This window comes from Cavia porcellus, unplaced genomic scaffold, assembly GCF_034190915.1.
Source record: "Cavia porcellus strain 051 isolate PalLab524CR breed Dunkin Hartley unplaced genomic scaffold, mCavPor4.1 scaffold_25, whole genome shotgun sequence".
NCBI lineage: Eukaryota > Metazoa > Chordata > Mammalia > Rodentia > Caviidae > Cavia > Cavia porcellus.
In genome coordinates, this window is record NW_026947508.1 from 32,270,777 (window position 1) to 32,295,459 (window position 24,683).

A 24,683-nucleotide genomic window follows, 5' to 3' on the forward strand; every position below is an offset into this window, starting at 1 on the left:
TCCTAGCACTCAGGAAGTTGAGGCAGGTGGGTCACCATGAGTTCGAGGCCAGCCTAGATTACAGAGTTCAGGACTAGCTTTAACTACAAAGTGATATTCTGCCTCAAAAAAAGGACCTAGGACTGGGGATTTAGCTCAGTGGCATAAGCACCTGCCTGGCAAGCATGAATCCCCAGTTACACACACACACACACACACACACACACACACAAAGGACCTAGTTAGACTGGGTTAGGGCCTACCCTAACAGTCTCGATTTAACTTGCCTCTTTAAAGGCCCTATCTCCAAATTCAGACATTCCTTATTTAATGACAGGGCTCCAGTCCTGTGACTAGGTAAACTGGTAGTTAAATGAGGGATCTTATATAATATGTGTACAGTACAATACACAGAACAAAGAAGTGGTACAAGGAAACTCCAACTGGATGCCTTTGCTTTTATTTGCATAATTTTACATACAGAACTGTAATGTATAACAGAACATAAGACTACACCACTGTATAGTACAATCAGCAAAAATTATAATGCCATGCAAACAAGGTGACCTGTTCAAAAAGGCATTGAGTTTCTAGAAAGAAGATGTTCAGGACTCTAATAAACAAAGATGGGTCCTAGGGGCTGGGGATTTAGCTCAGCAGCATAAGCGCCTGCCTTGCAAGCAGGCAGTCGTGAGTTCGATCCCTGGTACCAATAAAAAGGAAAAAGACAAAAAACAAACAAACAAAGATGGGTCTTAAGTCTGAGCAGCAAGTTGCAACTCCAAATACTGTGCCTCTGTCATGCATTCAAACAGTTGTTAAACAAGATATATCTGTCTGCATTTCAAGATATGGGGAGTTAGGGATTCAGCAGCTGAACTTTGAGGGAACACAGTTCAGACCATAACAGCACCTTCATTTATATGAAGGATAGTTATGTCACATTAGGTAGAAGAATTAAACTGTCATTAATATTGTTATTTGAAAGTTAAACATGAATAGATAAGTACATACAAGTTTCACTATGCAAAATGCACATTACACCATATTGTTGGTATTCTGGAAACATTTTCACTTCCTTCTATATTTTCACCTATATTATGAGGACTGGAAACCTCAGAACTACATTTCCTCATGACAAGATGCGAGCTGTGTTCTGGCAATGAGAGATGCTCGTGTGAGATTTGCAGAGCAGAAAGAAATGAGAAGCTATTTTTATGTCAGTAGTGAACAGGACTAGGACTTCAGCAGAAAGCACTTCAAGGTGTTTGGGATATAATCCCCAGGAATCTTCCCTGGAATCACCTACTTTAGTGCCTCTGGCATATAGGATCATTGTGGCAGTTCCTTAGGATTTCTATACTTTCTGGTTTCCAAAATATTAGTATATATATATGAGACATGGTCTCTCTAGGGAGTTTAGGCTGGTACTGAACTCACTATGTAGCCCAGGTTGATCTTGAACTTGCAGCAATCCTCCTGCCTCAGCCTCCCAAATTCTGGGATTACAGGCATGCACCACCACGTCTAGCCACGGAGATATATTTTTGACTACAGGGCTTTTACTTCTCAAAATCTTTTATTATTATTGCTAAGCTTTCTTCCTCTCCCTCAATTACGCAGGCATGAGAACCCAGTTAGGCAGGCTAAGTTGGAGGAGCCCTGTTCTCCAATCAGGAACAGAGGCAAGGAGCTGTCCAGTTAGAATCAAGGGACCACTGGTAGCCCAATCAGTTATTACCAAAAGGGGCAGAGTCATAAAGTACGAGATCCAGTAGGGTTGCCAACCTGGGGGAGGAAGTGAGCAGACAAAAGAGGCCGATTCTTAGGTAGTACTTTAGCTCTCTTCACTATGGAGATGTCTAGCTCTTATACTGTTGCTGCAGCTGCTGGCTGTTGTTTCTTCTGCTGAGGGATTGTAACATGGGTCTCTACTTATGGAAAGGCCTTTTCCTACTCCAGGCCTAGCAACCAGTCTGCCCTTTTCAGAGACAGCTCAGCGATGGCAGAAGAGCTGTACAGTAGCAATCTGAGGTTCTGGGGGCAGCTTCCAGCCAGTTTGCTAGCTGTGTAATCTCTGGCAAAATGATATAACCTCCCTGAGCCTCTGTGTACTCATCTGAGAAAATTCAGAAAATGCAAGCAATTGTAACTAGAAAAAGAAAACCACACTCTTTGCCCCTTTCTTTCCCTTTTTACATAACAGGCACAAGTGCAGCCTGAAGGACTCTAAGGGCTTAGTTTCAAAGCTCTGGCAGGACCTTTGTCTTTGTGTGAAACAGGGAGAGGCCATTTATAGGTACCTGACTCTTCAAAACACTTGCTCATTATCCCCAGCCAGCCTAAGAGGGTGTGATTTGAAAGCACAAGGATCAAAGAAATACAACTATTCTTCAGTACAAAAAGAAGTCCTAACTCCATTTCAAGAGAGGCAGCTTTGCAAATTATAGGGGTGAGGTTATTATGCAGGAACAAATCATGAAACCCAGCAGAGAATTGTAGAGACCTCCAGAGGAAGCGGAATGAGGGAGTGTCACACAAGACAGGCATGTGAGGCGTAGGGTCCCCACTGTGCTGATGCAGTCAGTGGCAGCAGGGCTACCATTGCCCCATTGAGTCCTTTTGTGCAAGTTATAAAGATATGGCCCCTTTTTGAGTGGCACCTTGCCTTGTTTGGTGAGAAGAACGTGGGCAGTGCATCTGAGCCGCCCTGGTGTCAGCCGTCATTGTTGGCTAGTGGGCTGCAAGGAGCTTTCCTGGGCCAACAGGAACAAGCTTAACAGAGACACAACGAGGAGACGTGCGCAGGACGCATCACCACCTCCACACACAGCGGAAAGAGGCGCCCGCCTCTAACCTCCCATTCCAAATCCTGCGGAGGAGCTGCCTCAAGAATCCTGTGATTTCGGGGGATTGCCTTCTCATGCTGTCCCTCCGGGTTTCAGATTCCTTCCACATGCATGAGCTCACGTCTTTCTCCAGGCTTTACAGACACCGCTCACACTACACGCTGGTTGAAGCAGTATGTATTCTAAAAGATTTTGGGGTGAGAAACAAGAAGAGGAAGCAAATATTTACTGCTTGTTTAGCTTTGTAGCAGCGGGACCTCGCACAGGCTGGGCAAGTGCTTTCCCATTGCTATATCCCCAGCCCAGAGCAAGTGTTTAAATTCAAGTGAGGCATGCTTAATCTTTGCGGGAGGGACAGCTTCATTCTTAAAATTCTTTTCAGTGGTACAATCTTTCTAGGGGATTCTCAATGACTTATAACCCTATGTATATCCCATCTTTCAGAATTTTTCTGACTTTTCTCTTTCCCCTTCTGCCTCCCCTTTCTCTCTAGAATTGTCCCCAGATTTGTTTTCCTCTGCTGCTGTTACTGCGGCTGCCATTGATGTTGCTATCATTATTACTATTACTGTTATTATTATTATTATTATTATTGTTATTTTGCAATACCTTTAAGAATTGAACTCATATGTGTTTGGCAAGCACTATACTACTGAACTGTAGCCCCAGACTTTTCTATTTTATTTTGAGACAGGGTCTCACTAAGTTGTTCAGGCTGGCTCGAGTTTGTGATCCTCCTGCCTAGGCCCTCTCATAGCTTAGATTAGGGGGTTCTCAGTTTTGACATTCTCCTCCATTAGTATATCTTAACCTGCTAAGTAGGATTTTGTGTTTAATGAACTCCATTCTCTATAATACCATTGCCTGTGATACAGTTCTAAGAACCTAAGAAAGAAACTGTTGGCTGTATTTACTCACATAATTTGCCGGTGAACCCCTTGGGTTATGTGGTCCTTAATGCAAAGGAAGTACAGAATATTGGTTAAGTTAGAAGCAGGGTGATGTTCAGCCAATTTGGAAACTTGAATTGTCACAGTGATTTCCATGCCTCTGGGACATCTGTAAGGTTCTGGCTATCTACTTCAATTAGGATAATACTGATCCTACTAATTTGATCCCAGAGTAGAAATCAGGTACAGCGGGGTGGAGACTACCTGAGTGGCTGGTGTCGGGAGGGGATTGGAGGACCTTTGGTGTACATGCAGAGGGAGAAAGCAGAAGCAGAAAGTTTATCGTTTTGGGACCAGAAGATGAAGTGTAGGAGAGATATGCTGTTGTTTTAGGGGTCAGTGTCATGTTGGGAAGGTGCCATATTGAGTCTGGCCCAGGGTCCTGTAGGGGGCGCTCATCCAAATCGTAGTCACTGCGTCATTTTATTTAAGAGCAGTGGAGCTACCTAAGTGACTGAAAATCCTGAATGCTTTGATCATTTAGGACTTGGGGCAGAAATCAAAGCAAGAGGTCCCAGGTCTAACAAAGTCAAGGAGCAAGAGAGCCAAGAAGTTGAAATGCATTATGTGCAAACCTTACGGAGTTACAGGTCATATCTGGATAATAGAGAAGCAGAGCTGAGGGGAACTATCCTCATAGTGGTCAACTCCCTGTTCTGCGGAGATGAAGCCATCAAGCTAGCACACAGTTTCATAATCAAAATATCTAAACACATCTTTCCTAATGGGGTCTCACCTTTTCTAAGCTCTTAGGACCTCCAGGGAGGCCAAAAAGCAGCAGTGCTTAGTTAAGAGTGTGGATGCTGCTGACTCAGAATGGGTAGACCAGAAGGTTTGCCCAGGAATGGCAACCTTGTGTCAGTGAAGTGAGAGGCCACATTCTTTTACTGCTCTCTTCTTCCTAGTTCCTTGCACCATCAGTGTGCTAAATTTCCTGTTTTTGGTAGCTATCGCACAACTTGGGAAGAGGAACTATAATCTAGTTGCAAATGAGTAGAGTTCTGTTTAAGAAAGAAAATATAATTGCATATGGTGACACATACCTGTGATCCCAGCACTTGGGAGATTGAGGCAGGAGGATCACCATGAGTTCAAGGCCAACCTGAGCTACACAGTGAGTTTAAAACCAGCCTGGAATACAGAGCAAGACCCTGTCTCAAAAGAAAAGAAAGACAAAGAAAGGCAAGCAACAACAAAGAGAAAAACACAAAGTAAAATGAAATACCCCCAAAACAAAAGCAGGAATACAAAATTAAGAATAGGGCCTTAGAAGGGTGTCATGAACAAAGGAGTCTTTTGTTGTTGTTATTTTCTTTGGTACTGGGAGTTGAAATCAGCCGCACACTCGCCAGGCAGATGCTCTGCCATTGAGCGATATTCCTAGCCCACGAAGAGATCTTAAACCTGGTTAGCTTTATGCCTGCCTGACACTCACAAGGTCCTTTTCTGCCCACTGTGTTTCTGGCTAGTCCTTCTGTAGACAGCATAGAAAAGGACCAAAATCCAGCATATTCCTTCCCGCTGAATGGATGGCACAACATCAGAGCAGCAAGCCTGAGTCATCGTAGAAACCCAGCCTTCCATTAATTCATCAAAGGTCAACTATGGAAATGAGACAAGCAAGCAGACATGGCAGGAGCCCATCCAGAAAACATCCGGGGTATAACGACCATTTTTCTAGCATTCTCACGCTGATTTCTCAGAAGTTGTTTGCTTCACACAATGACACGTGGAGAAGAGCCAAGGTGATGGTGCCAAGGGCCACTATTTATAACTCCTTGAAGCAGCAACACCCTTTCTTTTTTAAGTCTCTAATTTCATTTGCTCAGGGAGGAATATCAAGCCTTTTCCTGGTGTTTTGAGATGGCCCTGGGATTCTTACAGTGTGGTCAGGGAAGACCCAGAACTGTTTTCCAGCTGTCTTAAGTTGGATCATGACTACACTTGATGTGATCTGATTTGTAGTTTGAAAGGTTCCTTCTGACTTGTGCGGAGTACTCGCAGTGGGGATGAGTATAAGGGCAGGGCAGGCAGAGGAGCTGGGTGCTGCTGTGGGAGACTGGTTGAGAGCGGCTGGGGTGTGGTCTGGGAACCACGGGCGTCTGAGGTGAGGCAGGACTCTGGGTCTCTTGAAGGGAGAATCTACAAGCTGATACTGGACAGGGTATGAGCTGGGGGCTGAGCGATGGGAGGAAAAAGAGGGCTGAGGTTGTTTTCTAGACTTTCACCTGAACTGCTCAAAAAATTCCAGGAAAGGTAGATGTGGGACAAGAGTAGGTTTGGAAAAAAATCAAAAATTCTCTTTTGAAGGAATTCTCTGTGTGTGTGTGTATGTGTCTTGCTATGTAGTTCAGGCTAACTTTGGACTCACTATGCAGTCCAAGCTATCTTTGAATTCACAGTGATCTTCCTGCCTCAGCCTCCCGAGTGCTGGGATTACAGGCATGTGTCACCACACTATCAATGGGTACCAATTTATAGTTGAGCAGGAGCAAGTTCTGGTACACCATTGCACAATAGGGTAATTATAGATGACAATGCAATGATAAGCAGAAACATTGAAATGACACCCATGACTTGGGGACAGACTTATTTATGTAATGGGCACTGATCAGGATCATTCCCAGATAATCAGACCCTGATTTCTGGCGATTTAGGGCTTATATGGAATAAGTAAGCAGGAAGTACAGAGGCAGAACGGCTTGTCAGTTGGGAATGAGTTTATACAATGTGCGCTCTAGTGACCAGCTATGCAGCCGTATAAGAGACAGAAGCAACCAGAACTGGAACAGGAACTGTTACCTGGGCAACTAGGAAACTGAAGTGTACTGCCTTGGAGGGAGGCATTTTCTGTTACAATAATGTACATTTTAAGAAAACTAGAAGAAAGGATTTTAAAAGTTCTCTTTTTCTTTCTTTCTTTTGGTACCAGGAATAGAACTCAGGACCTTTAGGTGCTTGCTGTGCTGCTAAGCTATATCCTCGACCTTGAAAGTTTTCATTATAAAGAGATGACACATGTTTAGGAGATAAACACATTTAATCAGTTTAAACATAATGCAATGTATATGTGTCTCAAAACATCACATTACCAGTACCCCATTAATATGTACACTTTTATATTTTATATCAAGCAAAAATAAATTAAACAATATTTTTCAATATAAAAAGAATTATTTTTTGATCATGAACCAGGTCAAATTCCACAGACTATGGGATATCTATTTTCAAATCGATCACAAAACTATTCATTCACTAAGAAAGAGGCTGTACAAATACCAATGCACGGGGCTGGAGGTTTAGCTCAGCGGCATAAGCGCCTGCCTTGAAAGCAAGCAGTCGTGAGTTTGATCCCCGGTACCGATAAAAAGGAAAAAGACAAAAAACAAACAAACAAAAAAAAAAAAACAAATACCAATGCAAACAATGTATTTGTGTAAGTAAATTTTGCTTCTTTTACCATGTCATAGAGAAAGGCATGTCTTGTCAGTTTTACAGCTGCATAAGCATAACCAAATTGTACTTCCTCTGAAGGCTTTCAAAGCTTAAAAAACAGAACTAAAACTCAGCCAGGTGTGGTGGCACATGCCTATAACGTCAACAAGCAGGAGGCTGAGGCAGGAGAATTACTGGGAGTTCAAGGCCAGCCTGGGTGACATAGTGAGATCCTGTCTCAAAACAAAGCAAAGCAAAACAAGACAAAACAACTAAAACTCAAATGACTATGACATTTGCAGGTCAATGTTATGTAAAAGGCAAATCTCAGCTTAAATATTCAGTAGGAGATAATTCAGGAAAGGGATTTTGTTATATGGGCAAAAATCATCTATGTTTTCTTATTAATTAATTATCTAATTAATTAGTGTGGTTATCTTACATGCAAACAAAAAACTTCTTTCCAAAGGAAACAATCCATGTCCAGTTAGGTCATTTATTTCCTCCATGGTTACATTCATTAGGTGACACACATATAATGTGCGCCTGCTGTGTACCAGGCACAGCACTACATTGTGGGAACATGGTTATGACATTTTTCCTGCCCCCCCTGGGGCTTGCAGTCTAGTTAGGGAGACAGATATGTAAGCACAGAGGACTTCCAACTTCAGCAATTTGGCAGACTGGGGAATGTGAGAAGTTCTTTTGATACACACTCAGGAAACAGAGACAGCTCCAGCGTTCAAAATGCAAAGTGAGCAGACAATTTGAGTGGTGAGCAGGAACAAAATGCTGGGGAGAATAGCAACTCCAGCACTCTAACGTATTCTCGTGTGCACTTAATGTGTGGGTGCAGGGGACACAGTGCGGATTCAGGAGATCAGGATTAAGTGATGTCTGACTAAATCCACTGAGGTATTGGCTAATCAGTGGCTCATCAGTGGTGGGGGAAGGCAGAGTTATAAATACTACATTCTTTCTATTCAATAAGTAAAGACAGGGGCTTTTACCTGTACTTTCTTGCTGTGTCATGAATAGTGTTTCTTTTATTGAGGTATAAATTATATATAGTAGTATGTATAACGTTGGATATCTCTATCTCTATCTGTATTTTTCCTCTTTTCTTTCTTCTTTCCTAGAATCACATGAGGTGTGGGGTTGAGGATGCTTAAATTTGTTATTTTGCCCACAAATTGCAAAATATGGAGGAGGATCACGATAGAGACAGGGAAAGAATGGTGGCTCTGGGTGGACATGGGTTGTCTCCTACTGGAGGGAGTGAGTGTATCTTTTGTTCGCCTTTGAAATAATTATATTATGCTAGGCAAAGGCATTTAAAAATCGTATATGGTATTTTAAAAAGTGGGAGGCTGTTGCTTGGCAACCCATGGTTGGAATGCAGAGGACATCTGTTGTTTTTCTCCATCAGCATTCTCTTTCTTTTTGAGAACACTTCCCCCACGGCACACTAGCTTGGTGGGGCTGTCAATCACAGTTCAATACTCTTCCTTTGTCAGCAGGTGACATCCATTCACAATGAGGTCAAACGGCAACCCCTTCCTCCCCCCAAATCTGGGCACACCAGTAATCCCAGCACTTGGGAGGCTGAGGCAGTAGGATCACCACAAGTTTGAGGCTGGCCTGGAATACACAGTGAGACCCTGTCTCAACAACTCTCTCTAGAAACACCCCCCAAAACCCAACCAAAACAAAATAAAAAAACTAGACCAAGTGGAAGTGTTTTCTCTGGAAGAAAAAATGTAGTGACAGAAGACTCCTGAAGTTGATTCATTTTGGGTTAGCATCCTGAAGGAATGTTCTATGCATTTTTGTCAGCTGCCATGATTCCTGTCATTTCTTGATAGTTGACTGTTCAGATTAACAATTTTTCAAATTATCTCGATGCTCTGAATTTTTGCACTGGCATTAGCTAAATTATGAGGCTATTATGGCAAAGTAAACTCCAAAAATGATATTTATTTATTTATTTAATTTTTTGAAATTTTAAAGAGAATAAAGCCAAACAACATAAGATGGAATAAAGCCAATCAAAACAAAATAGTGAAAGTGATACAGGACTTCAAAAGAGGATAATAGAAAATCAACAATAGCTACCATAATGCCTCTTATTATCATCAAAATTACTGTCCATACCATCAGACATAATAAGATCAAAACAGAACAGAATAAAACCAATCAAAACAGAACAATGAATAAAACAAAACACTCAGATGGAACAAAACAAAACAGAACAATATTGGATTTCAAAGACAAGACAGAAGGAAATCCTCCTTAGTTGCTATACTGCATATTGTTATTCTCTTAATAATAGATGCTTGTACTACCAGCCTTAGATTTGCAAAGTCAATCAAATAATATAAACATTTAATTGTTTTTGTACCTCAGTTGCTATCAACTCAGCCTGTTCTCTGATTCAGCAGATTGCTTATGGGGAGGGGCAAATTGGCTTGTTTTTCCTGCTGGGTCCTGCATGGCTTGTGATGGCTCACAGGAAGGGCAAACTGACTTCTTGTTACTCCTCCCAGGCCCACGTGGCTTCTGCTGACTCATGGGAAAGGTGAATTGGCTTGTTTCTCCTCCCAGGCTCCAGATGGCTTCCAAAATGATATTTAGTGATCCAGTTTTTTCAACATCTGCATATGGCCATTCCCCTTTACCCCCCAATACACCTCTGTAGGAAAAGCTTTCAGGAAAATTGCCAGTATGGTGGTTTCTGACACATTATACTCAGAACTATTACCTAACATATGGCCTCACAGGTTTTGAACTACAACTAACTAACTAAATAAATATTAAAAATTAAAACCTCCAGGAAATGCCACTGATACAAGCTATGATTTATATATTTAGTTTTTGCAGAACTGGTTATTGAAGCATGTTAGGCACAGAGCTGAGATACACCCTCAGCCCTCACATGTGAATAGTGCCCTTGGTGTTGGGGAGTGCAGTGGCCCATTATTCCCTCCTCTTCTGCCTCTTTGGTCAGTCTCTTTTCTGTGCGTGTGCTTATGATGGAATCCAGGGCCTTGCACATGCTGGGCAAGAACACTGACTCTGAGGTACAATCCTGGCCCCTCAAGTCAGTCTTTGTTACTAAATTTGGTTTTTGTTTTGCAATTCCTCCTTCTCTTAAAGTTTTTTTTTCAAGCGCCCGATTGAGTTTTCCTGCAAGCAGTGAAGCCATATTAGTCCATCAGATTAATTTGTGTGCATATGAATCAAAGAGTGGACAGAGATTGAGAGCTTTCTCTTAGGAAGGTCCTAGGAAATTAGTGGTTCCCTCTGACTCATATGTTGAAGTGCTCACCCCAGTAGCTGCTTGAGGAAGTGGGGACCATAAAAGAAGTAATTAAGGGTAGATGGGATCATAAGGTTGGGGTCCTAATCAGACAGGATTTGTACCCTTGTGAGAGATACCAGAGGTTACCTCTCCACTTGTTCATAGAGATTACTAAGAGGAGGCCATGTGAGAACATGGAAAGAGGGCAGCAGAGTGCCATGGAGGAAGCAAGCTGTCCCCAGGAACTAATTTGGGTGGCACCTCAATCTCATATTTCCAGAACTGCAGGGAAATAAATTTTCCACACAGTCTGTGATATTTGGTTGTTATAGCCTGTTGTAGTTTATGTTTAGAAGACACCCTACAGCCCTGTGTGCATTGAGGCAGGACTCTAGGAAGGTGATGGGATTCTGGCTGTCCATTGGGAGGCAGGGTCTGGGGGGAAGAAGTGGCTTCCTGGGTTGACCTGGAAGTGTTTGTCTCCCTGCCTGTTTCTCCCTTGGCTCACTGCTTCCTCTCTGCCATCACCTATGCAGCTTTTCCTCCTCTACACTCTTCAGCCTCAGCTTCCCACCTCGAAGCCAGCCGACTAGGGACTGAAAGCTCTAACAAATGTGAGCCAAAATAAACTCCTCCTCCTCTGACCTGTGGGTGTCAGGTACTGTGTCCCAGTGCGATGAGACAGTGACTCAGACACCGCCCAAGCAGACTAGGATAAATTTAAGTTGATGTGTGAAGGTGGAGGAGAGTGTGTCTCCCATCAGGAGCAGGAGCCTCACACTGTGCCCATCTTGCTACACAAAGGTGTGAAAATTAGTGGGTGGGGATGTGTTTAGGGTGGGGAACTGATGAATGAAACAAGAGGGAGGAGATAAAGTCAACTTGTTCTGTATTTTATTGTTCTTTTCCACACATAACCCACGAATATCCTGTTCCTATAGCAGGGCAGTTGTCACATTATCCTCCCCACATGCATACACAAACATACATACGAGCATTAAAATATAAATCATAGGGCCAGGGATATAGCTCAGTGGCACACATGCCTGCCAGGAAAGCACAAGGTCCTGAGTTCGATTCCTGGTACAAAAAAAAGATATAAATCATATTAGGCAAAGCCATGGTGAAATATATACTACTTCATACTCCATTTTTATTTACATAATAGCTATAAATTTAAAAAAAAAACAGAGAATGACAAATGTTGAAGAGAATATGGGCAAGTTGGGACACTGAGACATTGCTGCTGGGAATGTAAAGTGGTGTAGCCACTGCAGGAAATAGTTTGACCTTTCTTTGAAACACTTAACGTAGAATTATTACCATTCTTAGGTATATACCAAGGAAAATTGTTTAAAAATTGCAAACCAGGTGTAATCCCAGAATTTGGGAGGCTGAGGCAAGAGTATATCAATTTCAAAGCCAGCCTGACCAACTTAGTGAGACTCCATCTCAAAATAAATAAATGAAAGGGACTGGAGGGTTAGCTCAGTGAAACCCTACATTCAGTACCCAGTGCTGTCAAAAAAGAAAAAAGTAAAATAAAAACATGTACACAAGTGTTTATCATAGTACTATTCATAACAGTCAAAAAGCAGAAAAAAATTGCCCATCAACTGAGGAGCTGACAAAAAAAAATGTGATTTATCCACAAACTAGATATTATTTAACTGAGCACATGTGGAGGCTCACACTTTTAATCCCAGAAGTCTGGGGACCCGAAGCAGGAGGACCCTAAGTCCAAGCCCAGACTCGGCATCTTAGTGGCCTGTCTCAAAATAAAAAATAAAAATAGACTGAGGATGTAGCTCAATCTGAAGGCCCTGGGTTCAATCCTCAATACTGAAAAATCAATCAATCAACCAAACAATCAGCCAAAAAAGGAGTGAAGTACCAATATTTGGTACAACACAGATAAATCTTGAAGATACTTGCTGCCCTGGCATGGTGGTGCACACCTACAATCTCAGCACTTGATGGGCTGAGGCAGGAGGATGGCGGTGAGTTTGAAGACAGCCTGGGCTACACAGTGAGTTCAAGATCAGCCTACACAGAAGAGTGAGACCCTAATCAGGTATGATGGTGCACATCTGTCATCTCAGCACTCAGGACGCCGAGGCAAGAGGATCATTGCAACCTTGAGACCAGCCTGGGCTACAAAGTGAGATGGAGACCAGCATGAACTGCATAGTGAGACCCTGTCTCAAAAAACAAAAAAGCTAAATACAAAAGGCCACAAAGCAAATGATTCTATTCATATGAAATACACGAAGTAAAGAAGTTCATAGAAAGTAAATTGCCAGGAGCTGAGTTAGGGAATACAGAATGATGGCCAAGACATATGGGTGATAAAAGTTTTCTAAAATTTGAAAATATACCCCAAATCCCTGATTTGTACACTTTGAAGGTTTAATTTTATTGCATGTGAATTATATGTCAATAGAAAACCGATAGTATTCTGATTTCTGAACTTATGGATCTTAGATCACAGACCTTTGGCAACACTGTCCAACGCTGCATTTCCTGTGTTGAGCAAAAATGAATTACTAGGGACTGGGCATACAGCTCGGTGGTAGAATGCTTACCAGCATGTGTGGAGCCCTAGGTTCCATCCCCTGCATTACCCCTCACCAAAAAAATTACTGAGAGAACAAGGAGAAACTTCATTTTAAATTATGAAACCTTAGTGAGGTGTAGTAGCACACCTATATTCCAGCATTCAGGAGGCTGAGGCAGAAGGATCACCATGAGTTCAAGACCAGCCTGGGCTACATAGAGAGTTCAAAGCCAGTTTGAACTACATAGGGAAACCTTGACTCAAAAATAAAACAAAACAAAACAAAAACCAACAACAACAAAAGATAGAAAGAAAAGAAATTATGAAACCTTATTTTTTGAAACATTAATAAAAACAAAACCTACGTGTGTACAGTACAGATTATGAATGCAGTACAAAGCTCTGCAAAATGTAGTCAATAACCGCACGCATAATGTAGAAAGTCAGTACGTTCTGTGATCCCACTGTAGGAGTTACAGAAATGCTAGTAGTTTAAAAGATCAATCTTTATTTGTTTTTGTTTTTTGGGACAAGGTCTCACTACGTAGCTCAGGTTGGCCTTGAACTCTTGGCAATCCTCCTGCCTCAGCCCCAGTGCTAGGATTACAGGCATGAGCCACAGAATACTAATAAAACAAATGCTGATTTTTACTCCTGAAATCCAAAACACAATTGCCATCATTAAAAGTCCCTCATGTTAAACTTCCTCTGTTCTAATTACTATGTAGTTTCTATCTTCTTGCCTGACTTTTTTCTTCTCAGTGAGGCCATTTATCACCCTGCATCCTTGTTCTGGCTTATGGCTGGCAGCTGCCTCCTGTTCAGCTATTGTGTTCCATTCTCTCTGCCAGGTATGTCCCCTCTTGGTCTTTCCCGCCATCTCCAGTCCTGGGAGCTGTACCTGGATAGCCTCATGTGCACCTACACATCATAGAGATGATGAGGTCCTGAATTCCAAGCTGATGTCATGTGGGATACAGGACTGTGGAGGGCCTGCGGGTATTTTGGTATTCGGTGGTGTCAATTGTGTGGCCGGGGGGTGGACTGTGGAAGGCAGCCTGTACACCACCCGCTCAGCCGCTGCTGTATCTGAAGTATGTCTGCCTTCTTTTCTATTCCTCATGCATTTTGGTCCTTTTCTTTACCATTTCAGCAGCATTCATTTATTACTCTTCTCAAAGAATTCACTCCACTCTGCCAGTCACTTTTATCACCTGTATTGTTTCCTACTTATTTAATCTATCTTTTGTTGTTGCTGTTTTTTGAGTTTTTGAGGTTGGGTCTCCCTGTGTAGTGCAGGCTTGCCTTGAACTTACTCCCAGGCAATCCTCTTGCCTCAGCCCCCCATGTGCTGGGATTACAGGTGTGGGCCATCATGCCTACTATGTAGAATGTTTGCAGAGGCAGATAACTTGCCTGTATAGTTCACAGATTTGTATTTACAGAAAGATTATCCAATAAGGAAATAAATCAAGGGGCTCGTAAGACAGGTCAGGTACGAGGTGATAGTGTGCTCAGTCTGCAAGGAAAAACTTGCCCAGCTTTTCAAGCCAGAAGACAAACTTAAACCTCAAACACACCCTTTCTCACACACGCTCTCCTGAACCACCAGGTACTAGCCCCTGTCATTTTACTTCTTAAATCATGCATCCTCAAGCCTGTTAACTTCTTTTCATCCCAACTTCTGCCGCTGTAATTTTTGCTATGCAAAAATGAGAGTTCAGGCTGGCCTTGAACTCACAGCAATCCTCCTCCTTCAGCTTCCTGAATGTTGGGATTGCAGGTATGCACAACGCCTGGCTCTTGCTACTTTAGTCCAAGCCATCCTCATTGCTTGTCTTGACTTCTGCATCAACTCCCTTTTCTCGTTTACTTGTGTTCAATTTGTTTCCTCCATGTTGCAGCTAGTGTGTTCCTGTTCAAACATCAGTGGGACCATGCACTTTCTTAAAGTCCTTCAATGATCTCTCCCAGTAGATTCCAAATTCCTTACTATGATCAGGTATGATAGCTCACACTTGTGATCCCAGCACTCAGGAGGCTGAGGCAGGAGGACTGCTGGGAGTTCAAAACCATCCTGGATTACATAGAGAGTTCTTGCCTCAAAACAAACAAATAAGTCCTTACTAAATCCAGTGTGTCTTTGTACAATCTGGATGCTGCAGTTTCTTTTCCCTCAACCTCCTATCACTTCCCTTTGCCTGTTGTGCTCAGCCACACGGATCTTTGCTCAGTTTATGAACCTGCTGTGATTTCTCTCATCTTTGAGCCGTCACACAACTCTTTCCTACTCTCTTACTCACCCTTCCGCTCTCACAGTCAGTGGCATTTCCTCAGGGCAGCCTGCCTAATCCCCTGGATTAAATCCACTCACTCTCTTGCGTGTTTCCTTAACCTCGAGAATCTGTTTGGCAGCACTTCCTGTAGAGGCTCCAGCAGTGTCTGGTTAGTGTCTGTCATCATCGGGAAGTCGTTAGCCTCGTGATGACAGGCTGTGGTTTACCCCTGGGAGATCTGCAGTGTGGTTAGACAGCTGAGAGTCAGGGAAAGCTTAAGAAGAACTGGGCTTTGGACAGGGGCTAGAACTTTCTGAGACTGTACCTCCCTTTGCTTCCCAAAAGGACAAGGGAATGGAAGAACTCTATGACCTCCTGTACTGCCTACTACATGACTGAAGAACGTCCATCACAGCTTTACTTATTACAGGGAACAGCTAGCAAAGAACAAAATATCCACCAATGGGGGAATGGCTTGGTATATTATAGCAGTTGTCTAACACAATGAATGCTAAGTTTTCAAATAAAACATTGCATGGGAGCCTGCTATGCAAAATACACTAAAATTGAGCCCTTCTAATGCATGGGAGAGGAGCAGAGTTTAATCTCTTGGGTCTTCCCAGTTTTTCTTTTTCTTTTCTCTCTTCCGTTTTTCTGTCCCTCTTCCCTCAAGTCTGTAAGGCTGTTCATTTCCTGGCTGTCTTTCAAAGCCATGATATTATTTCTGCCCTAGATTTCCACAAGGTATTCCTGAGTGCTCTCCTGGGTCATTATTCCCAAGCTGGTTCAAATTGATTTTATGTTTACAGTACCTATAATTTAAAACAAAAAATTGCTGCAGACTGAGATTCACTTGGAAAGGAACGCTAGTTTGGGAGTCAGAAAATTTAGTTTTAAATTTTTAATTTAGTTCCTGACTGTGCAAGTTAACCATTTTCAATTTTAATTTTCTCACTGATAAGATAATACCAGGGCCAGCGATACAGCTCAGGGGCACAGCGCCTGCCAGACAAGTGGGAGGTTGTGAGTGCGATTCTTAGTACAAAAAAAGAAAAGAAAAACGAAGAACATAATACTAACATTTTGTAAAGTAAAAAACACAGATGTGACACAAGATCCAGGATTGAGCCAGCTGTTGAGTAATGTTAATGAACAAGATTAAAATCCTATTCAGAAACCTCTCCTACCCCTCTCCGACGTGGATTCGGTGCAGCCCGTATTAGCAGGGCGCCATCTTGTGGTGGTTTCCTGACATAAGGTCCGGTGTCTGAGCCAGATGCAAAGGTATTCAAGAAACTAAAGCGACATAAAAGGACTGCAGGCACGCTAGCGAGATGCTGAAATACAAATAATAATACAATAATAAAATAATAAAATAATAATAATACAATAATAAAACTAATGCTATGAGACAAAGGCAATTCATCGGAAAAAGTAAGGAATAAAAGACCTAAGACTGAATTGCTACATGCAAGGCAGGGAAATAAAGACATGACTGGCGAAATTGAGAGAAAAGCAAATATATTGTGTATCACTCAGGGTTGAGTTATATATTTCAGTTAGTAGCTAATTTAATTATATCATTTAATTATATCATTTCTTGTTTTTCAAAACTTCAAAAACCATTAGCAAAAGTCTGGCACGATAGTGTACCTGTAATCTAAGAACTCAGAAGGTTGAGGCAGGAGCATTGCCCCAATTTGAGGACAGCCCGGGCCACAAAATGAGTTCAAGGGCAACCTAAACTACATAGTGAGACCCTGTCTCAAAAAAAAATTAGCAAAAACCAGCCAACATAATAATCCTTATCATATCACTGTCTCCGTGGCACAGTTTCATGGTGTTAAGGTAGGTTAAAGAAACAAAAGATAGGTAAAAGGAGATAAGGAAATAACTAAAGATTGTACTTTGTAAGAAGACTTTAACTTCCAGGACTTAGCCAAAGTCACCCGAGTCAGTCTCATGCCAGAACCTGTTATTCCTGGGCTAGATTTACACCCCTTCCCTACCAGATACAGCTAGCTCTGAAGAGTCATAAACTGGCCCAGTTAAGAAGGGAAGGTATGGGAACCTGGCCCTGAGATAAGGACTGTCCCAGTGTCAGCAGTCCTTGGTCAGTTTCATGCTCCTTCCCTACCAAACTCAGCACTAAAAGGTCATAAATTGGCCCAATTAACAGAGTAAACAAAAGGTCGAGTGAATCCAGAGATGTTCTTTTTTTTTTTTTTTTTTTAATTTTTTTTTTTGTCTTTTTTTTTTTCTTTTAGAGATGTTCTATGAAGTGATTATCCAGAGATTACCTATGAAGGGAACAAGTCTGGGGCCCTTTTGGGAAGGGTTAGGTGGGAGTGTCTCTCCACTCAGCCAAGCTTGAGGGTTGTTAGCTCCAGACCATGATGTATCTGTGTCTCCTTTTTCTGGGCTCCTGCACTCCCTTCTAGAGTGTGTGCTGTGCTCCCTGTCTTTGCCCAGTGAACCCTTCTCATGCCTCTTCCTGACACATGTCCTGAAAATCCTTTTTCTATGACTAGAGTCAGCAAGTCTGCTCCACTGGGTGGCTTAAAGTTTAGGAGACTCTCAGACCAAGCCCAGATACAGGGTTCCTTCTAGAGACTCTTGTGGAAAATCTGTTCCTTATCTTTTCCGTATGTGTGTGTGTGAGCATGCATGCACGCAAGTGTGCTAGGGACTGAACAAAGGGCCACGTGCACATGATACATGAACTGTGTCACTGAGCCGCAATCAGTTCTCACTGTCATATCCATGTCATTTTTCTGACTCTCTCTTACTGCCCTGCTTCCCCTAGAAGGAGCCATGTGATTATATGTATCGAGCCTGACTGCATAATCCAGGATGATCTCCCAAGCTCAACATCCTTAATTTAATCATGTCTGCAAAATCCATTTTGTCAAAGTACTGTATTCATAGGTTTTGGAGATTAGGATCTCAAATATCCTGGAGAGCCACTATTCTGTCTATTGCAGTGCATTTTTCTTGACGATACATTCAGTGACATAATTTTAGTAGGTTAAAATTGGCCATGGTTGTTGAGTGTGGTGGTACATACTGGTAATTCCAGCACTCAGGAGGCTGAGGCAGGAGGATTTAAATCTGAGGCTGGCCGAAGTTCAATGCCAGCCTCCACTACATAGCGAGACCCTGTCTCCAAAAAAAAAAAAAAAAAAAATTGGCCATGGCAGGCCAAGTATGGTGGTACATGTCTGTAATCCCAGTGCTCTGGGAGGCTGAGGCAGGAGGGCAAAAGTTTGGGTCCAGTCTGGGCAATCTACTGACTTAGTAAGACCTTGTTGCAAAATGTAAATAAGCACATACATAAAAAATAATAACAGAACTCGTGCAAGGTTCCTGAATGTAATCTCCAGTGCCAGGAAAAATAAAAAACTAGCTGTGGTGGGACTGTTAACATCTGAAATGGAAAATACTATAAATGAGCCTCACATACCCCAGAATCTGTTATTAAACTTTATCTGCATACTGCTGGTTACAATAGTAGGCTCATTAGCAAACAAGAGAAGTGTGACAGAAGGGAGGGTTCTGGTGATAATCCAGGAGATACCAGGGCTTCTGCCCAGTTCTGTTACATCCAGAGCTAAAAACTAATGAGAATCATGGGACGATTACACAGACCATTTCACTGCCGTCTCTCATCCTTTAAGGAAGAAGATTTGGTTACCTGGGAAAACTTAATGGTATCCCCAATGTGAATACCATTGTATGCTTAAATTCTATTTGATCAAATGTAAATGGAAACAATAGCTGCTGTTTCCAGATCAGGGCCTTTTTTTAAAAATTTTTTTTTCTTTTTCATTTTTATCCGTACCGGGGATTGAACTCACAACCACCTGCTTGCAAGGCAGGTGCAGATCAGGGCCTTTTTAAAAAAACAGTGGCATGCCTCTGTTTATGTCCTTTCTCTTCCCATTGAGATGACCCCTGTGCACTGAAGAAGTGCTTCCTACAAAGAGAACGTGGAGTAGGTGGTGGATACTGATGGGTTCCACTTTCGAGGCATGACCAGGCTCAGTGTGGTGCCTGTCCAACGCAGCCCTGGACAGCACATCCCTCCATACTGACTTCCACAGAGTTCTTCTAAGCCAAAATTGAACTTTCTGCTTTTTACACATATGCTAACATTCCCCCAAAGCTGTCAATATATCATTCTGTCCACCCCTTCAAAATCTACCCCGTCAAACCGAATAAAAGCCCTTTAGTTCTTTGTCAGCCTCAAAAGGGATCTTGCACTCTGCCGCAGCCCTCCCATACCCGCAATAAAGACCTCTTTCTTTTTTTCCTCTCTTTGTGCTTGCTTTTCTACCACACCAAGGAAAAATCTATCATTTTTGGTTCTGTAACCAAAATTTTAGATTGACAGGGCAAGTGGCTCCTGGGCTACCTCCCGCCCCCGTTTGAGCTCCCCCAGTCAATGAGCTACCTCTCTGCTTTTTTCTGGCCTCCGTTTTTCCTCCTTCTCTCATTTCTGCCACTGCAGTTACTGGCTTCTATCCAATACTGACCCACCTCAATTCTTTTGTTTCGGGGTTCCTGTCTCATAAGTTGTGGGCTCACATCAGGATTCCCCCACATTCTTTGGGACCTTGTCCTCTTAGACTTCCCCCTTGTTCCCTTGGTGATGACTGTCGGGTAAGGTGTTGGGGATCTACAGAGTATTTCTTTCCCACACAATCCTGAAAAGGGTGATGACTCCCCAAGGGATTGTGGCTTGGCTTTTGTAGCCTCCAGCTCCCTAGCCACAGTGGGAAATATTTCTTCTCACCCCACAAAAGACACATGTACTGCCAGACAGCCTGGACAGAAGCTTGGTAATGCCTGTCACTGGCCAGAGAGGAGTATCTTCTATTATGCTACCTTCCACAACCTAGACGACTTCTGCTATCTTAATGCCCCAATCTCCTTCAAAATGTCACTCACTCCGAAAGTCACTCTCCTTTCTGTCTGCAAGATGACTGGCATTAAAGACTTGGTCTGTGTTCATGTCCTTTTTCCCTCTCTGACCTTTCTCACAGTGCTTAGAGTCCTTCCCATGTAATCATGTCAAAGACCTCCAATTTGTAATTAATTCCTATGATTTCCTAATAGCTGTCTTTGCTTTAAAAACTGTCTTTGCTTTCACAGGTATAAAAGGTTTTATTCTTTTTTTCAAGAGACCTCTGTTAATTGATCTATAAAAAGGTTCTTATAAAAAGTGTCTTTATACTTATAAATGTAAAACTATAAACGAGTTATTATAATTCAAATCGGCCAAATATATTTGAGTGCACTCTGATTTTTGTAAGGTGCTTGTCTTTAAGCTGCATATGTGTTGTTATGTCTGTTCAATCTGTACAGGTTGTCTACGTATGTTTGTTGGTTTGTCATATCCATAAACAGCTATTTTTTATTTGAGCTTAAAAATGTTTATTCTTTCTTTTCAATTTTTAGATCATTTGTTTAGAATTTCATATGGATTATAGACCTAAAAACATGCTTCCCCTGGGTTGCCAGCTGGTCAAAATGATGCTATAGTTGGTTATATAAATTTAATGTATAATGTTGTTTATGCATCATGACTTGATAGTCTCTAATTGTTCAAAAATAATGTTAAATGTTGTGATTGAGTTTTTCATAAGTCATTAAAATTATTAAGACAAACAGAATCCTTTAGGACAGGGAGAGATTATTGGATAGGACTTCAACTGATGAATAAGAAAGTGTCCACCTGGTAACATTTAACCAGTTCTTATTCACTGATTGGAGGCCCCAAAGATTTCTATACCCTTATGGTAAACACCTCAACTAGTTATTAGAATAACTAGTTGTTAGTTATTCTAATATATTAGAATATATTATTGAGGGGACTGGGGATTTAGCTCAGCAGCATAAGCACCTGCCTTGCAAGCGTGTGGTTGTGAGTTTGATCCCTGGTACCGATAAAAAAGAAAAAGACAATATATAGTTGTAATATGGCTGTATTGGTCCATGTCAAAAAAAATAATACAATAAGACTTTTCATTTAAAGATGCTCTGACAGATTGTTATTAACTTCATGGTGTATTAATGTATTCATGCTTCCATGTGTATGGGTCTTCAACAAAATGTGAAACAGAGATTGTCTGACAAAATTTTGTTTCAGATTCAGACCTATGCCTGTAATAAAAATTTATGAGATGTACATCCCACTAAAGGTAAACAAGTTAGGTAAAACTTTTTATGTATTAGATAGGGATGATTGACTAAAAAGGGTATTTTATGTCAAAATGTAAATTCAAATTGTTATAAAACACCATAATTGTCATGCTACAATATTAGCTATGGTATTGATTTCAAATTTTCTGTGTAAAATATGTAACTGTTAATATCCTACAAGGATTTAAATATGAGAAAATCCATGACTGATAAAAAATAATGGTTCTATTTTATGTTCTGAGGTGCTCAATATTCAGAAAAGGTAATAGTATTAAGTTTATTTTTTTTTTATCGGAACTGGGGATCGAACTCACGACCACCTGCTTGCAAGGCAGGTACTTCTAATATTAAGTTTATTACCTTATTATATTGTAATATTATCAGTCTTTTCTTCTGGATGTTCAACAGATGAGATTTGAAGATTCAAAACTAAAAAGATAGATGGGCTAGGAGGATAACCAATATTGTAGCTTCAGCCCTCTAAGGTCAAAGAAGACTCAAGATATAAAAAAAGAACCTCTACAACAAAATCCCATAACTCTGGGAGTCCCTGGTCTTCTGATCAAGGAGATTATGTGACCACAAAAAAGTATGATCTATGATATATAGTAAGCCTAAAGACAGCCACCAGAAGAAAAAAAAATCTCCCAAATTTTCACAGAAAGCAACTTGGTCAAGCAATGGCTGTGACTTATTCTGATGGCTGACACTGCCAAGAACTGAGAGGCTTTATATATGGTTCCAGGACAAAGCCTGAAGAGACTTAACTGACCTTGATAGACAGCAAGAGGTTAGTTTTAATTAGTACAGGTCTCAATTTAACTTGGTCTTAAACATCCAGCAGAAAAATATACTCAGGATATATAAGAAGGGGGGGGGTACCTGTGTCATGCTAGAAAAAAAAGCTGTTATTGTTATACTAAGACACTAAAAACTTAAAATAATTGATTAAAAGATAATTAACAAAAATAGTTACTTAAAAAGATAGTTATTAGCAATATTGTCATTCTGTACTGAGCTCGTTACCCTAGTAACCAAGCACCAACCACATAGTTATAAATTAACTGACCGTGTCGTTATGCTGTTCTGTAATGCGTCATCCCCCCCCCACCTTAGTAACCTGTGTGCTATGTCAGCTTTTGTTCCCCTTGTAAGAGACAAATGATGCTGTGTCAACCACTGTTCCCTTTATGAGAGACAAATGTTCCTGAAATTGGCAGACCAAGGGCTATGAGTTGGCTCACCACCCACTGTGAAATGCCTCTGACCTCAAGCAAAGGGGAACAAAGGCCCACCTTATTTCTGTTTCTCATCACTCTGTAATTAATGATCAATGAACTAATCATAAATGAACTATAAAAATCAGTCAAAACTCTAACTCAGTTGCAGTTTGTAAATTCCATCTGCACTGTGTCGCTGGGCCAGCTAAAATAAAAGGGCTTCTTCCTAAAAATGACGTCATTCTGCCCCATCTTTTCCATCTCAGGGGTTTTGCCCCATTTTTCATCTCAGCGGTCTTTTTGGGGAAGTACAACAGTTACTTTGTTAAACAATCAGATATCGTGATAGATAAGGTTAAAAAAAAAAGCCACAAATATATTGCCTCTAAAACCAAGGAGGCCTCTGACCATCTCATCGGGTCTTCCCTAGGAGGCTGAGCCTGATATCTTCTCCCCCTGGGGGAACCTCTTCATAATATTTGTTTTTTTGTTTTGTTTTGTTTTGTTTTGTTTTTTGCTTATAACTCCTTGTCTATTTAAACTTTTTTGGAATTTTCTTCAATCCAGGCTATGGACACTTACCACCTGGCTTAGACTCCTGCCATCAGCTTCTATATGAGTGACAACTGTCATCCTGACAACCATGCCAGAGCATGACTACCATGACATCTCCATTTAGCAGGAAGCAGTCTAAAAGATGGGAATGATGGGTTCCACATGTGACACAGAGCCAGGCTCAGCATAGTGCCTGCCAGCGTGGTGCTGGACAGTGCATTTCTTTAATACTGACTTCCACGGGGTTCTTCCAAGCCAAGATTGAACTTCCTGTTTTTCACATGTGCACTAAAATTTCCCCAATCAGCTGTTGATATGTCATTCTGCCTGTCCCTTCAAATTTCACCCCCTGTCAAACCTAATAAAAGCCCTTTGCTTCTTTGTCTGCCTCAAGGAGGAACTCGCGTTGTATTGTAGTCCTCCTGTGCCCACAATAAAGGCCTTTTTCTTTTTATCCTTTCTTTTCGCTTGTTTTCCTACCAGGCCAAGGGAAAAACCTATCAGATACTGCAGTCCAAGCTACCAACTAAGACCTTGTGATCAGTTACAGAAAGATTTCTTAGCTGGGCTTGGGGGCACATGCCTGTAATCTCAGCATTCAGGAGGCTGAGGCAGGAGGATTACATGAGTTTGACTACCCAGGCTGGACTACAAAGTGAGATGAAAACAAACAAAACAAAGTTTTCTTGTCCTTTCAGCTAAAAATGTTATTCATTCCTTTCCCTTCCTCTCTCCAATATGGTTAGGGTTTGTTACCCAGTTAGTAGTTATCTTTAAAGCTTAGACTGTTGAACACTGAAGTAGGATCATTATGGAACTGAAGAAAGAATGAATATTATTTAGAGATTCTGAAATCATTGCTGGGTAAAGTATCTGATAAGAATTTGGCTTGATTTCTTTTTTGGGATAGTAGGGGAATATAGTGAGAGCTTTTTGTTTTTGTCTCATGATACCAGGGATCAAAGTCAGGCTCTCGCATATGCTAGGAAATTATTCTACCACTGAGCTCCATCCACCCTTTTTTATTATTTTATTTTATTTTATTTTGAGACAGGGTCCCTCTTGAACTTGCAACCCTGCCTCAGGCTCTTGAGTAGCAGGGATTACAAGTTTGCACCACCATAGTGAGTACTGCTTAGGTTACGAAAGGAAAGATTGTTTGAGTTTGGAATTGTGTTTTGTTTGGTGTTTGAAGGGTAAATATTGAAAGTTATATGTTGATACTGGGCAATAAATGTTGTTTATTCATTTGCTGTTGTTTTGAGACAAGGTCTCACTATATTGCCCAGACCGGCCTCAAAACCCCTGGGTTCAAGCAATCCCCCCACTCTCAGCCTCCTGTGTTGCCGGGGTCACA

General features: G+C 41.5%; 2 long non-coding RNA genes across 2 annotated transcripts in view; one reads left to right on the plus strand and one right to left on the minus strand.

Moving 5' to 3' along the window:
* Positions 1–417: 417 nt before the first annotated feature.
* Positions 418–24,683, minus strand: part of LOC134473022 (uncharacterized) — a 65,813-nt gene continuing 41,547 nt past the window's right edge. The window contains exons 2-3 of the long non-coding RNA XR_010043106.1: positions 4,822–4,909; positions 418–3,010 (exon numbers count right to left, since the gene is read on the minus strand). This is a non-coding gene — a long non-coding RNA (uncharacterized LOC134473022). The remainder of the gene's footprint in view (positions 3,011–4,821; positions 4,910–24,683) is intronic.
* On the plus strand, positions 2,862–23,780 carry LOC111754111 (uncharacterized). Its single transcript, XR_002788815.2, has 2 exons — positions 2,862–3,001; positions 23,339–23,780. It is a non-coding gene; the product is annotated as an uncharacterized LOC111754111 (long non-coding RNA).